The following is a 10,453-nucleotide window of genomic DNA, read 5'->3' on the forward strand; positions in this document are numbered from 1 at the left end:
TTTACTCATCTACTGTTGTCAATCTAAACAATGAAACAAAAAAAAAAAACCCATCAGACTATTGCATAAAATAATGATATTTCCTTTAGAAGAACATGTGCATTCTCTGCAGTGAACTGTAAGATAAATAGTTGACACTAAGAAAAGGATGTAAAATTGGTAACAAAAGGTATTATGTTTAACACACTGAAAGAACACTCTTTGGCTGGGTATTGATTAAATTTTCTTGTACACTTGACTTAACATGAAGGCATCTAGAAAGAGGAAACCTCTATTGGAGAATTGTCTTCATTTAATTATTAATCATTGTCTTCATTATTAACTGATGAAGGAGGGCCCAACATCCTAAGCTTGTTTGTAGCTGAACAGTTAGACATTACTAGAAACTGATATATCAAACAAGGAGTAGAAGCCTTGTGCCACTTTTTCTTTCCTCTGCCTGTGCATCACTTCCTCTGTATCCTTTATAAATGTGACCCTGGGTTTCTGAAGTCAGAGCGCTGAAGCAGAGAAAACTAACTATATACAGTGAGAATTTTTAGAAATAACATATGTGGGAGGTTTCTCATAAGCACAGGTAAGACAATCCAGAGTTTGTAATTAGGATCTAAGGTGAGAAAGACAACCTTTGGGCACAGACTAATGCAGTGCCTCAGGGTAAAAGATAACCTAAGATAGAGATTGCATATGGGGTGTCCAGTGCATATGTGTACTCTGGTTTAGATTTTATGTTTGTCCTTGCTTCTTATAGAACATCTCACAAGATTTGGGATCAGAGAAGTGATGTCTTATGAGAGGAATGGGTGAAGTTAGCTTCAGGACATTTTTTTCTACTATGTAAGTATAGTAGCAATTCCTTGACCCTGTACACATTGAATCAGTCCACAGGAGTACCTTATATCACATCTGCACCCTCAACTATCTGATTCCTGTGTTGACCATGCCTGGGTGGAGCTGCCTGGTGACAGGAGCAGGAGGGTTTCTTGGCCACAGGAATGTCCGAATGTTGGTGCAGGAGGAAGAGCTGCAGGAGATCAGAGCCCTGTTCAGGACCTTCAGTCGAAAACACGAAGAGGAATTGTCCAGTAAGTGATATAGGGGCTGGGGGACATGGATGGGGTGAAAGGAGGGCTCTCTTGTCTACAGCCTAAAAATCAGGTGGATCTATTAACAATATTCACAATTGGAAAAGCACAAAAGTCACTGTATAGTTGGATAAAGTGAATTCAGGCCTCACCCACATCTGGTCATGAGCTGGTCCTGGGCCTAAAGGTCTTCTCCTATTTAGACATTACAGATCAGTTTTCTCTTTTACTTGAAGCTCTTTTGTGTCCTAAATGGAATAAAATTGTCAGTATTTACAATATATTGCAATATTTTATAATTCTAACAAAAGATTATTGAACTAGAGACCTTAGCAATGGGTCTCAGACACTTTGATATTCCTAATCAGCTTCATATTTAATTTTTATTAAAGACTAGAGAGAGACTGCAATTCATAGCAGGAAGTACTTATAATATTAGGGTACATTTGGGAAGGCTGTAGAGAAGGGGAGTGAAGAAGGGAAGAGGGAGATTAGAGAGCACAAAGTGTGGGCCAGTAGGACTTGATATGTGTCATCAGGAACCATCCAATGCCTTGCAAAGCATTCCTCCTCTCTGCCATTTCCTCTCAAAGAAAGTGACTGAGTGCTTTGCTAGACAGGTACATTTTTTGTTGCTGTTGTCTCTTCCCACACCCAGGCCCAAGGTTAAGCACTGAGTTGATAGTGCAAGTTTCCAGCTGCTCCATTCTCTCCTCTTTCTGTGGAGGTAGCTATGGAAGGGCTTCAGCTCTGAGTGAGAGACCATTATGTATGCCACATCTTCCTCCACACTCTCCAGAGTTAATTTACACCTATTGCTTGAATCCTATCCACCTATCACTTGGCTTTGTCAGTTTAAGTCTGGATCAAATCACCTATCAGACATCCCATAGTTTGATTTTTGATTGTCCATCCTCCCCAAGATAAGCCTCATCCTGGAGAAGATCTGACTAGGTCCTATGAAGAAGGAAGGTGATGGAAGCATGTCTTGCTTAATTTTCTGTTGCTAAGATAAGACACTTTGCAAGGCCATTTATAGAAAGTAGAGATTATGGACACTGACAGTTTCAGAGGGTTAGAACCTATGGCCATCATGGCAGGCAGCATGGCAGCAGATTGATGGGCATGCATTGTGGCAGTAGCTGAGAGGTCATATCTAGATCCACAACCATAAGGCAGAGAATGAAGTGGGAATGATACAAGTCTTTGGAGACCTCAATGACTACTTCTAAAGTCAAATCTCCTCCAACAAGGCCACACCTCCTAACATTTCCAACAACTTGGGACCAAGTATTCAGAAATATGAACCTACTGAGTTGTTCTCATTCAAATCACAAGTCTATGTTGAAACCCTCAGAACACATTTGGGATTTGGAAAGAGTAGTTCATATTTATCTAAATTTCATTGTCAAGTTTAATTTCAAATGTTTGTATAATTAGCAACTGAAGATACTGAACCAGTATTGTTGGGTTAAAAGGAAGATTGTTCAGAGTTTTGAGATGCAACAGTTTCAAAAATTTAAAAGAAACACACAGGCTTCTAATTTTATAGTAGTTTTGAGTCCTACACTGCTATATTTTCATACAATTAAAATTTTCAGGAAATTATAAATTAATTAATTTGATTATGTTTAAAGCTTAGAGTAATGTTGTACTAGAATTATAACATAACATACATTCTAATATACCAGATATCCTGAGACTTATAAACACTTGGAATATATACAAATGCATATGCTCAAATACAGGTCTTACATACATGCACCTTGTACTTGCAGGACCTTCTGAGATGCCAAAGTTAATAGTAAATCAAAAGGATTTAGGGGCTAGAGAGATGGCTCAGTGGCTAAGAGCACTGGATGCTCTTCATGGAACCTGGGTTCAATTTTATAGCACCAATATCACAGCTAACAACTATCTGCAACTCCAGTTCTAGACAATACATCAGTGCACATAACAAAAAATGTATAAATCTTTTTTAAAACATAAAAATAATTTAATTTTTACTTTGGAAAATATAGAAAGGGTTAAAGTATTTGTTAAAAATTACACAACACAAGAACAGAAAAAATAAATAAAAACACAAAGCACAAGAGGTGTCTAAAGCTGTATTGTCCACCTGCACCATAGAGGAGGCAAAGAAGTGTCAAAGTTCTCCACTAAGATGAGATATATGAAATCTCAATATGTTTTGGATTTTTTCCCAGTACTATGGATTGAACTCAAAGCAATTTTATTACTGGGAAAACTCCTCAAGATGAAAATGAAGAATATAAGATCTGAATACAGAGCCAAAGTTCCCTGATATTTGTTCAATGTCTACAAAAGTCAACACTGTTTGATCTCATATGCATCTGTCCCAGAGGACACAGGGGTCACTTAGACCACAAAGAACAAAAGGTGACAATCAATGAGACACCGGAAGGCCATTCGATTCAACATGAATAAATAGTAGGTGTTGGTTAAAGTTTCTGGACTCTGACACAAGTGGTTTGATTTTAGTGTATTTAAGCATAACTATTTGTTGAAAATATTCCTAGTGATAAGTAGCTCAATCCCATGTAGACAATGAACTTTACATCAGCCTTCTTGAGGAAAAAAGTAAGCTAAATAAAGATCAGACATGGCCACATTGAAACACTTTGTAAAATCCATGTGATACCTTCCATAAAGATTAGTTCTATAGATTGATCACAATAAACAACCTTATGGTGAGAGTCCAGTGTGGTCTCAGGACACAGAGACTGTACAAAGTTCACCAGGCTAGAATGCACATCTGCTCCCAGTCTTTTGGGCAGAAAGCTCACTATGAATTTCTTCCTCTGAATGTGCCTACATTCTAGGTTCCCCTAGTGTTTATCTGTGACCACATGGTCCTCTGTGCCTCCAGCAAGAAGTCCTGAGCCATCCTGAAAGTCTTCTATAGCTTTCTAAAAACCATTTGGACAAATAGTCCAAGTGTTATTATCATTCTGGGTCTTATCTGTCTCTCCTAATTTGGAAACACAATCATCTTTGGGGAAAACAAACAAACAACCATGACCTCTCCCTTTGCTCAGAGATATTTTCCTATTTTATAATTTTTATGATCCATACTTATAACACATGTCACTTTTTCCTCACTTTGTCTCATACAACAAAAAGCCAAATAAATATTAAATTTCTGTCTATTAATATTTAGTATTTTAACTTTCTTAGAAATTATGAAGGCACTCTGTCACAAGGCAAGCAAAAATATGAAAATAACATAAGTACCCTGTATTAGGTTATTCTTGCTCTCATGAAACACTGTGACAAAAAACAACATGGGAAGGAAATGGTTTGTTTGACTTAAGCTTCCCCATCAGTAGAGGAAATCATGACAGGAACTCAAAAAGGGCAGGAATGTAAAGGCAGGAGCTGATGCAGGCATCATAGTAGGGGTGAGGTAGGGAGGGGACACTGCTTACTGGCTTAATCTCAAGTCAAGCTCATCCTGCTTTCCCATGGATCACATATCATGGGACCTGCACTCCCATATGGATCATAAATAATGAAAATTCAGGCTTGCCTGCAACACTACCACATAGAGGAATTTTCCAGTTTAGGCTCCTTCTTCTCAGAAACAGCAAAGAACACTGCCAGTGTCCTTTCTGTGTCAAGGACATACTAATGATAGACATTCCATACCCATCACCCCATGAGATCACTTAAGAAAAGGAACTTTGTCTTCTGATTCTTAGGCAGGAAGGCAACACAGATGTTAAATGGCTTCCCCATGATGGGGCAACTCAAGTAAGGACAAGAAGGGTTTGTGTGCAGGACTTCTATCCGTATCCGCTGTCCCTTAAAAGGATGGCATGTGGGAGCTTCTCTATGCATGTGCTTCTACTGACGATCACAGCATGACATCACCTCTGTGATAAGGCAGTTCAGATTAATTACCAAGTCCATGGTGTCTTGAGTAAAGTAGGAGATTTAGCTCTACCTCAAGAACCCAAGATGTTCCCTCCTGCTATCTCAGGACACCCAAAGAACTCGTGTTTTTATCTACTGCTCTCTGTCTCTGGGACCCACCTACCAGGTCACAGCCACTCTTTTAATACAGTCTTTATAATGTCAGCTGAAAGAGCAGATGAAACAATATACAGAAAGAGACCCTCATACTAGTATCTGCCTCCTTCCCAGAAGGCTTTTCTTCATTGTGATGATAGAACACATAGATTCATGTGTCTGAATGCTTGCCCAAAAAGAGTAGCATTATTACCATGTGTGGCCTTGTTGGAGGAAGTGTGTCAAAGGTGGGCTTTGTGGTTCCATATGCTCAAGCTATGCCCAGTGGGGAAGACAGTCTCCTTCTGCTGCCTGAGGATCAAGATTGTAGAACTCAAGGCTCTGCCAGTACCATGTCTGCCTGCATGTTGACAAATGATAAAGGACATACCCTCTCAAACTGTAAGCCAACCCCAAATAAATGTTTTCCTTTATGAGAGTTTCCCTGGTCATGGTGTCATGTCACTGAAATAGAAACCTTAACTAAGACACTCATCCTTTTCTATTTCAAGGATTTCTCATGGTTGCCTGACGGAAAAGGGCACAGAATAAATAAGTCTAGCACAGGTTTTCACCTGTCCCAAGAGGCCATCTCTAGATTTCTACTTCTGCCTCTGTCAGACTATTCTTTAGCTGCATTGTAGATTCAGTTGACCTGTCTATGTCACAAGAGTTGATCCAAACCAGCCCTGGGCTTAGAGTTAATGGAGAAGGGATAATGTATTTGAAGGAGGCAGAGGAACAGTAAAGCCTTCACTAGGGAGATGTGTGTCCTGAGGCATGTTCCTGGAGCCTTCTGTGATTCCCCAACCTATACCTGGGACATCAGAATGTCTGATATCATGACATGGCTGGGAAAGGAAAGAGCAAACTAAGAAAATCATGTGCAAAATATGAACCAAAAGCCAGGGTGGAGTGTTTGTACAGTCTGCAAGGGCACATGTTAATTTTGTGAGCTAATTTGTATGACATTGTGATTGCCAGTATCATTCAGTGAATTTCAAAGGAGCCTGAAAACACTGATGTATCTACTGCCATTGGCTTCAAGCTCACAGTGTGGTCCACTTGAGGTTGCCTCATTTACAAGGATCTATCTGATAAGAAATGCTCACCTAAACCCTAATTTAAGTCTATTCTGGGTTCTCTCAGTAACACTCCTATTGCTTCTCTGTAATAGGGCTAACACTTCATTTATGAACAGCCTAGACACAGAAAGTTTCAAGACCTGTCAGGGCAAAGCTAAAATGTCCATTTTTGTGTCCATCTTCTGGATTCTCCTCACTGGAACTCCAGAGAACATAATCTGGTTAACCTGTTGCTTATCCATATTACTATTATGTCTTCACACGAGGCAGTTTATTATCCACCCACTAACTGCTGTTACAGCTTCCCCCAGCAGGACTCTAGCTCTGTTTCTCCTTCAAATCCACACATGATTTCCCCATTCCCTAATAATTAAATCTTATTCTCCCTCTTTACATTTTTGTGCAATCACATCTCCAGTAGCTTTAATGCATGTAGGAATTTCCCATAAATCTCTTTTTATGTGCAAAACACAAGTGGCATCTTACTGCTCAGGTGCATGGTCTACAAAGGGATGGGGCAGATATAGATGCTTCCTCATTCCCTACAAACACTCAATCTAATTTTTGAGTGTTTATGCTTCCTTCTGTAGAAAGGCCTCCCCCCAGTATCTTCTTACCATGACTGCCCTTGAAGACCTACATAACTGACACCTGTGTCAGGAAACTTTCATCCCATGCAGAAAGTTTCCAAAGACCCTGCTTTCTGTCCACAGAGCTGCAGACAAAGGCCAAGGTGACAGTACTCAAGGGAGACATTCTGGATGCCCAGTGCCTGAAGAGAGCCTGCCAGGGCATGTCTGCTGTCATCCACACCGCTGCTGCTATTGACCCTCTTAGTGCCTCTTCCAGACAGACCATCTTAGATATCAATCTGAAAGGTACAGTACCCGAGGAAGATATGGAGCTAGTTGGAAAATGAAAACCATAAGACAGGTTGGGGAGGGAAGCACCTAGTTTGGAATATCTGGAGGAAGTTAGAACAGGTGGGTAAATGAGGATGTCCCAACAGGATTAGGATAGAAAGAGAAGGGCCAACCATGGGATACCTGCTCTGCTCTGAGTAGGTCAGATGCATCTGCACAACAGCCCAGGTTGCAGAACTCAGGACTATCGTCCTCAGAGTTTAGAAAAAGAAACCAGGCAGAGAGATGAAGAGTGACACCAGGGGTAGTCAGTATGACTGAAAGATTATAAAGCCACACCCATGACACTCCAACTGCCAGGAAAGTTCTCCTGCCTCTATACACCAAAATGAATTGACTCCATCTCCAAATAGTTAATGTCTATCAGCCCACTGCATCTACGGAGCAGATACTGACCTCTTTCTCGCTAGAGAGCCTTCAATGCTGCTCTATATAATCTACCTGGGGGAAAAGGAGCCTGTTTTCTTAACTGCAATTGTATTCCGATTTCCACATTATCATCTCTTCAGATAGGAATTACTTTATACTTGAAGATCTGTACTAGGCAGAGCTTAGCATCTCTCCTCCTTAGATCCCCATCCCTTAATGCTTAATGCCTCAGAATGTAGATTCCATTTGACTTTAAATTAAAATTTTTACCATATAAAATAACCGCACTGAATCCTGAATTCAGTCTTTATAGCGCCACTATATTCCAAGATCCTTCCTTCCATGTATCCTCTCTGGAACCTCCAAAGGAAGTAAATAGTTTTTGTTTTTGTTTTTCTAAATCAACTAATCATTTCAGCATGCACATAACCACACTACAAGGATCCCTTTTAGTTCTGCATAACTACCTCTGTCTCATCCTCCCTGTAGGGTGGTGCTATAGGAAATCATGTTCCATCTCTGTATTAATTCTGACTTCATGAGGAAAATACACCAGCCTTAGATATCTAATGATGAGAGTACACTGCATCCCCATATGTAGTGGTACACATCTGTAATCCTAGCACTCAGGACTCTGAATCAGAACAATAATGCCTTCAAGCTCAGTCTGGGCTCTATACTAGGTCTCTATGTGGAAAATAAAACACAGTAAAAATACATATTGCCCATACACTATGGACAATACACCAGAGTGGGTTTGATGATAATTCTGATCATTTAAAACCCCACTGTTCTATAATCTAGTAAAATGCATGATGATTAGTAACTCTTTGCTTTCATTTGGTGAGGGAGTCCTTTTTAAATAAATTTTTATGATTTCTGGGAATCAAAGCAAAGGCTTAATCACTGAGCATTATCCCCAAACTAATGTATTGACATCACTTTTTAAAAAACATAAAGGAACACCTTTCCAGAAGAAAAATCTAGAGACATATTTTCCAAGTTAAAGAGGCAGCTTAGTTGTTGTCAGCTTGGCACACAGTAGTCACCAGGAAAGAAGGAACTTCTACTGTGGAATGGCTCCATCCGATTTGCCTGTGGGTGCTTCTGTGGGTTATTTTCTTGGTTACTGATGGATATGAGAGGGCTGGCTGGAATGGATATGAGACTGCCCACTTGGCTGTGACAAGGCTACATAAGAGGTTCTGGGTTATATCATGTAAACAACTTAAGCAATCATCAGATGCAAGGGAATAGCATTGAGACTTCTGCCTTTGTTCTAAAAAGTGACTTTTCTCAGTAATTTTGACATATGGGCCCTACAAACCCTTCCTTCCTCCAAGTTCCTTTGGACATGGTGTTAAACAGAGTAATAGAAAGTAAATTAGGACAGTGTCTCAGTGGTAGGGACCTTGTCTAACATGTGAAAGAGCCTAGGTTACAGCCCTAGTATTTAAAAAATAAGTTACAAAAAACATGGATATTCAGAGAGGAAGACAGACATGATGATAATTCTGATCATTTAAAACCCCACTGTTCTATAATCTAGTAAAATGCATGATGATTAGTAACTCTTTGCTTTCATTTGGTGAGGGAGTCCTTTTTAAATAAATTTTTAATATATTCCTTATAAATTGAGAAACCTTATAAATTTAATATATTCCTTATAAATTTAATATATTCCTTATAAATATATTCCTTATAAATTGAGAAACCTCAATTTGTAAATCTGGAATTCTCTCCTTTCCAGAATATACACGTCACCTCTATTAATTTCAGAGTGAATATTTCCTATAGAATAGTAGGTTTGAGTCACTATCAAGTGGAAATATATTTAGCCTCTGTTGGCCCTGGGACGGGTTCCAGTCTGACCCCATTGCGACAGTGGCCCTTTGGCTTATTTCCTAGCAATGATTGTGAGCTTCCTATGTGCAGGTACTCAGCTCCTATTGGATGCTTGTATGGAAGCCAGAGTGCCAACATTCATCTACAGCAGCTCAGTAATTGTGGCTGGACCAAATTCCTACAAGAAGATCTTCCTGAATTGCCATGGGGAAGAGCATCATGAAAGCACATGGCATGATCCATACGCATACAGCAAAAAGATGGCTGAGAAGGCAGTGCTGGCAACAAATGGGACACTCCTGAAAAATGGTGGCACTTTGCATACTTGTGCCTTAAGACTCCCTTTCATCTATGGGAAAGAATGCCAAGTCTCTTTGACCATTGTGAAAACAACACCGAAGAACAACAGCATAATTAAGAAAACTGCCACATTTTCCATAGCCAAACCAGTGTATGTGGGCAATGCAGCCTGAGCTCACATTCTGTCTGCCAGGAGCCTACAGAACCCCAAGAAGTCCCCAAACATCCAAGGAGAGTTCTATTATATCTCAGATGACACTCCTCACCAAAGCTATGATGATTTAAACTACACCCTGAGCAAGGAGTGGGGCCTATGCCTTGATTCCAGCTGGAGACTTCCTCTGCCCCTGCTCTACTGGCTTGCCTTCCTGCTGGAAACTGTGAGCTTCCTGATACGTCTAGTCTACAAATATAGGCCACCCTTTAACTGCCTCTTGATCACAATGCTAAATGGCATGTTTACCATTTCCTATAAGAAAGCTCAGCGTGATCTGGGCTATGAGCCACTTTTCAGCTGGAAGGAATCCAAGCAGAAAACCTCAGAGTGAATCGGAACACTAATGAAGCAGCACAGGGAGACACTACACAATAAGTCACAGTGATATGTGGAGGAAGAGGACATGGCCCTGGGTGTTATCAAGTCCTCCAGAGAGGGACTTAGAAACAACTCAATTCTTAACAATTCCATTTTATGCACTGCCGAACTTGTTTTTGGGTCACCAGCAACCTTGCAATTCACTGGCCCAGTCATACATCATCAGTCCTAAGCACTTGCCCAGTAATGCACAGGCTGTTGTGACTCAGATGCTGTGAC

The 10,453-nt window shown here is 40.2% G+C and overlaps 1 pseudogene; it reads left to right on the forward strand.

Annotated features, from left to right (window-relative positions):
• Positions 1 to 430: 430 nt before the first annotated feature.
• LOC147005489 (NADPH-dependent 3-keto-steroid reductase Hsd3b5-like) lies at positions 431 to 10,241 on the forward strand (annotated as a pseudogene).
• The last annotated feature ends 212 nt before the right edge of the window (positions 10,242 to 10,453 follow it).

This window comes from Mus caroli, unplaced genomic scaffold (genome assembly GCF_978045245.1).
Source record: "Mus caroli unplaced genomic scaffold, Mus_caroli_1 scaffold_3, whole genome shotgun sequence".
Classification (NCBI taxonomy): domain Eukaryota; kingdom Metazoa; phylum Chordata; class Mammalia; order Rodentia; family Muridae; genus Mus; species Mus caroli.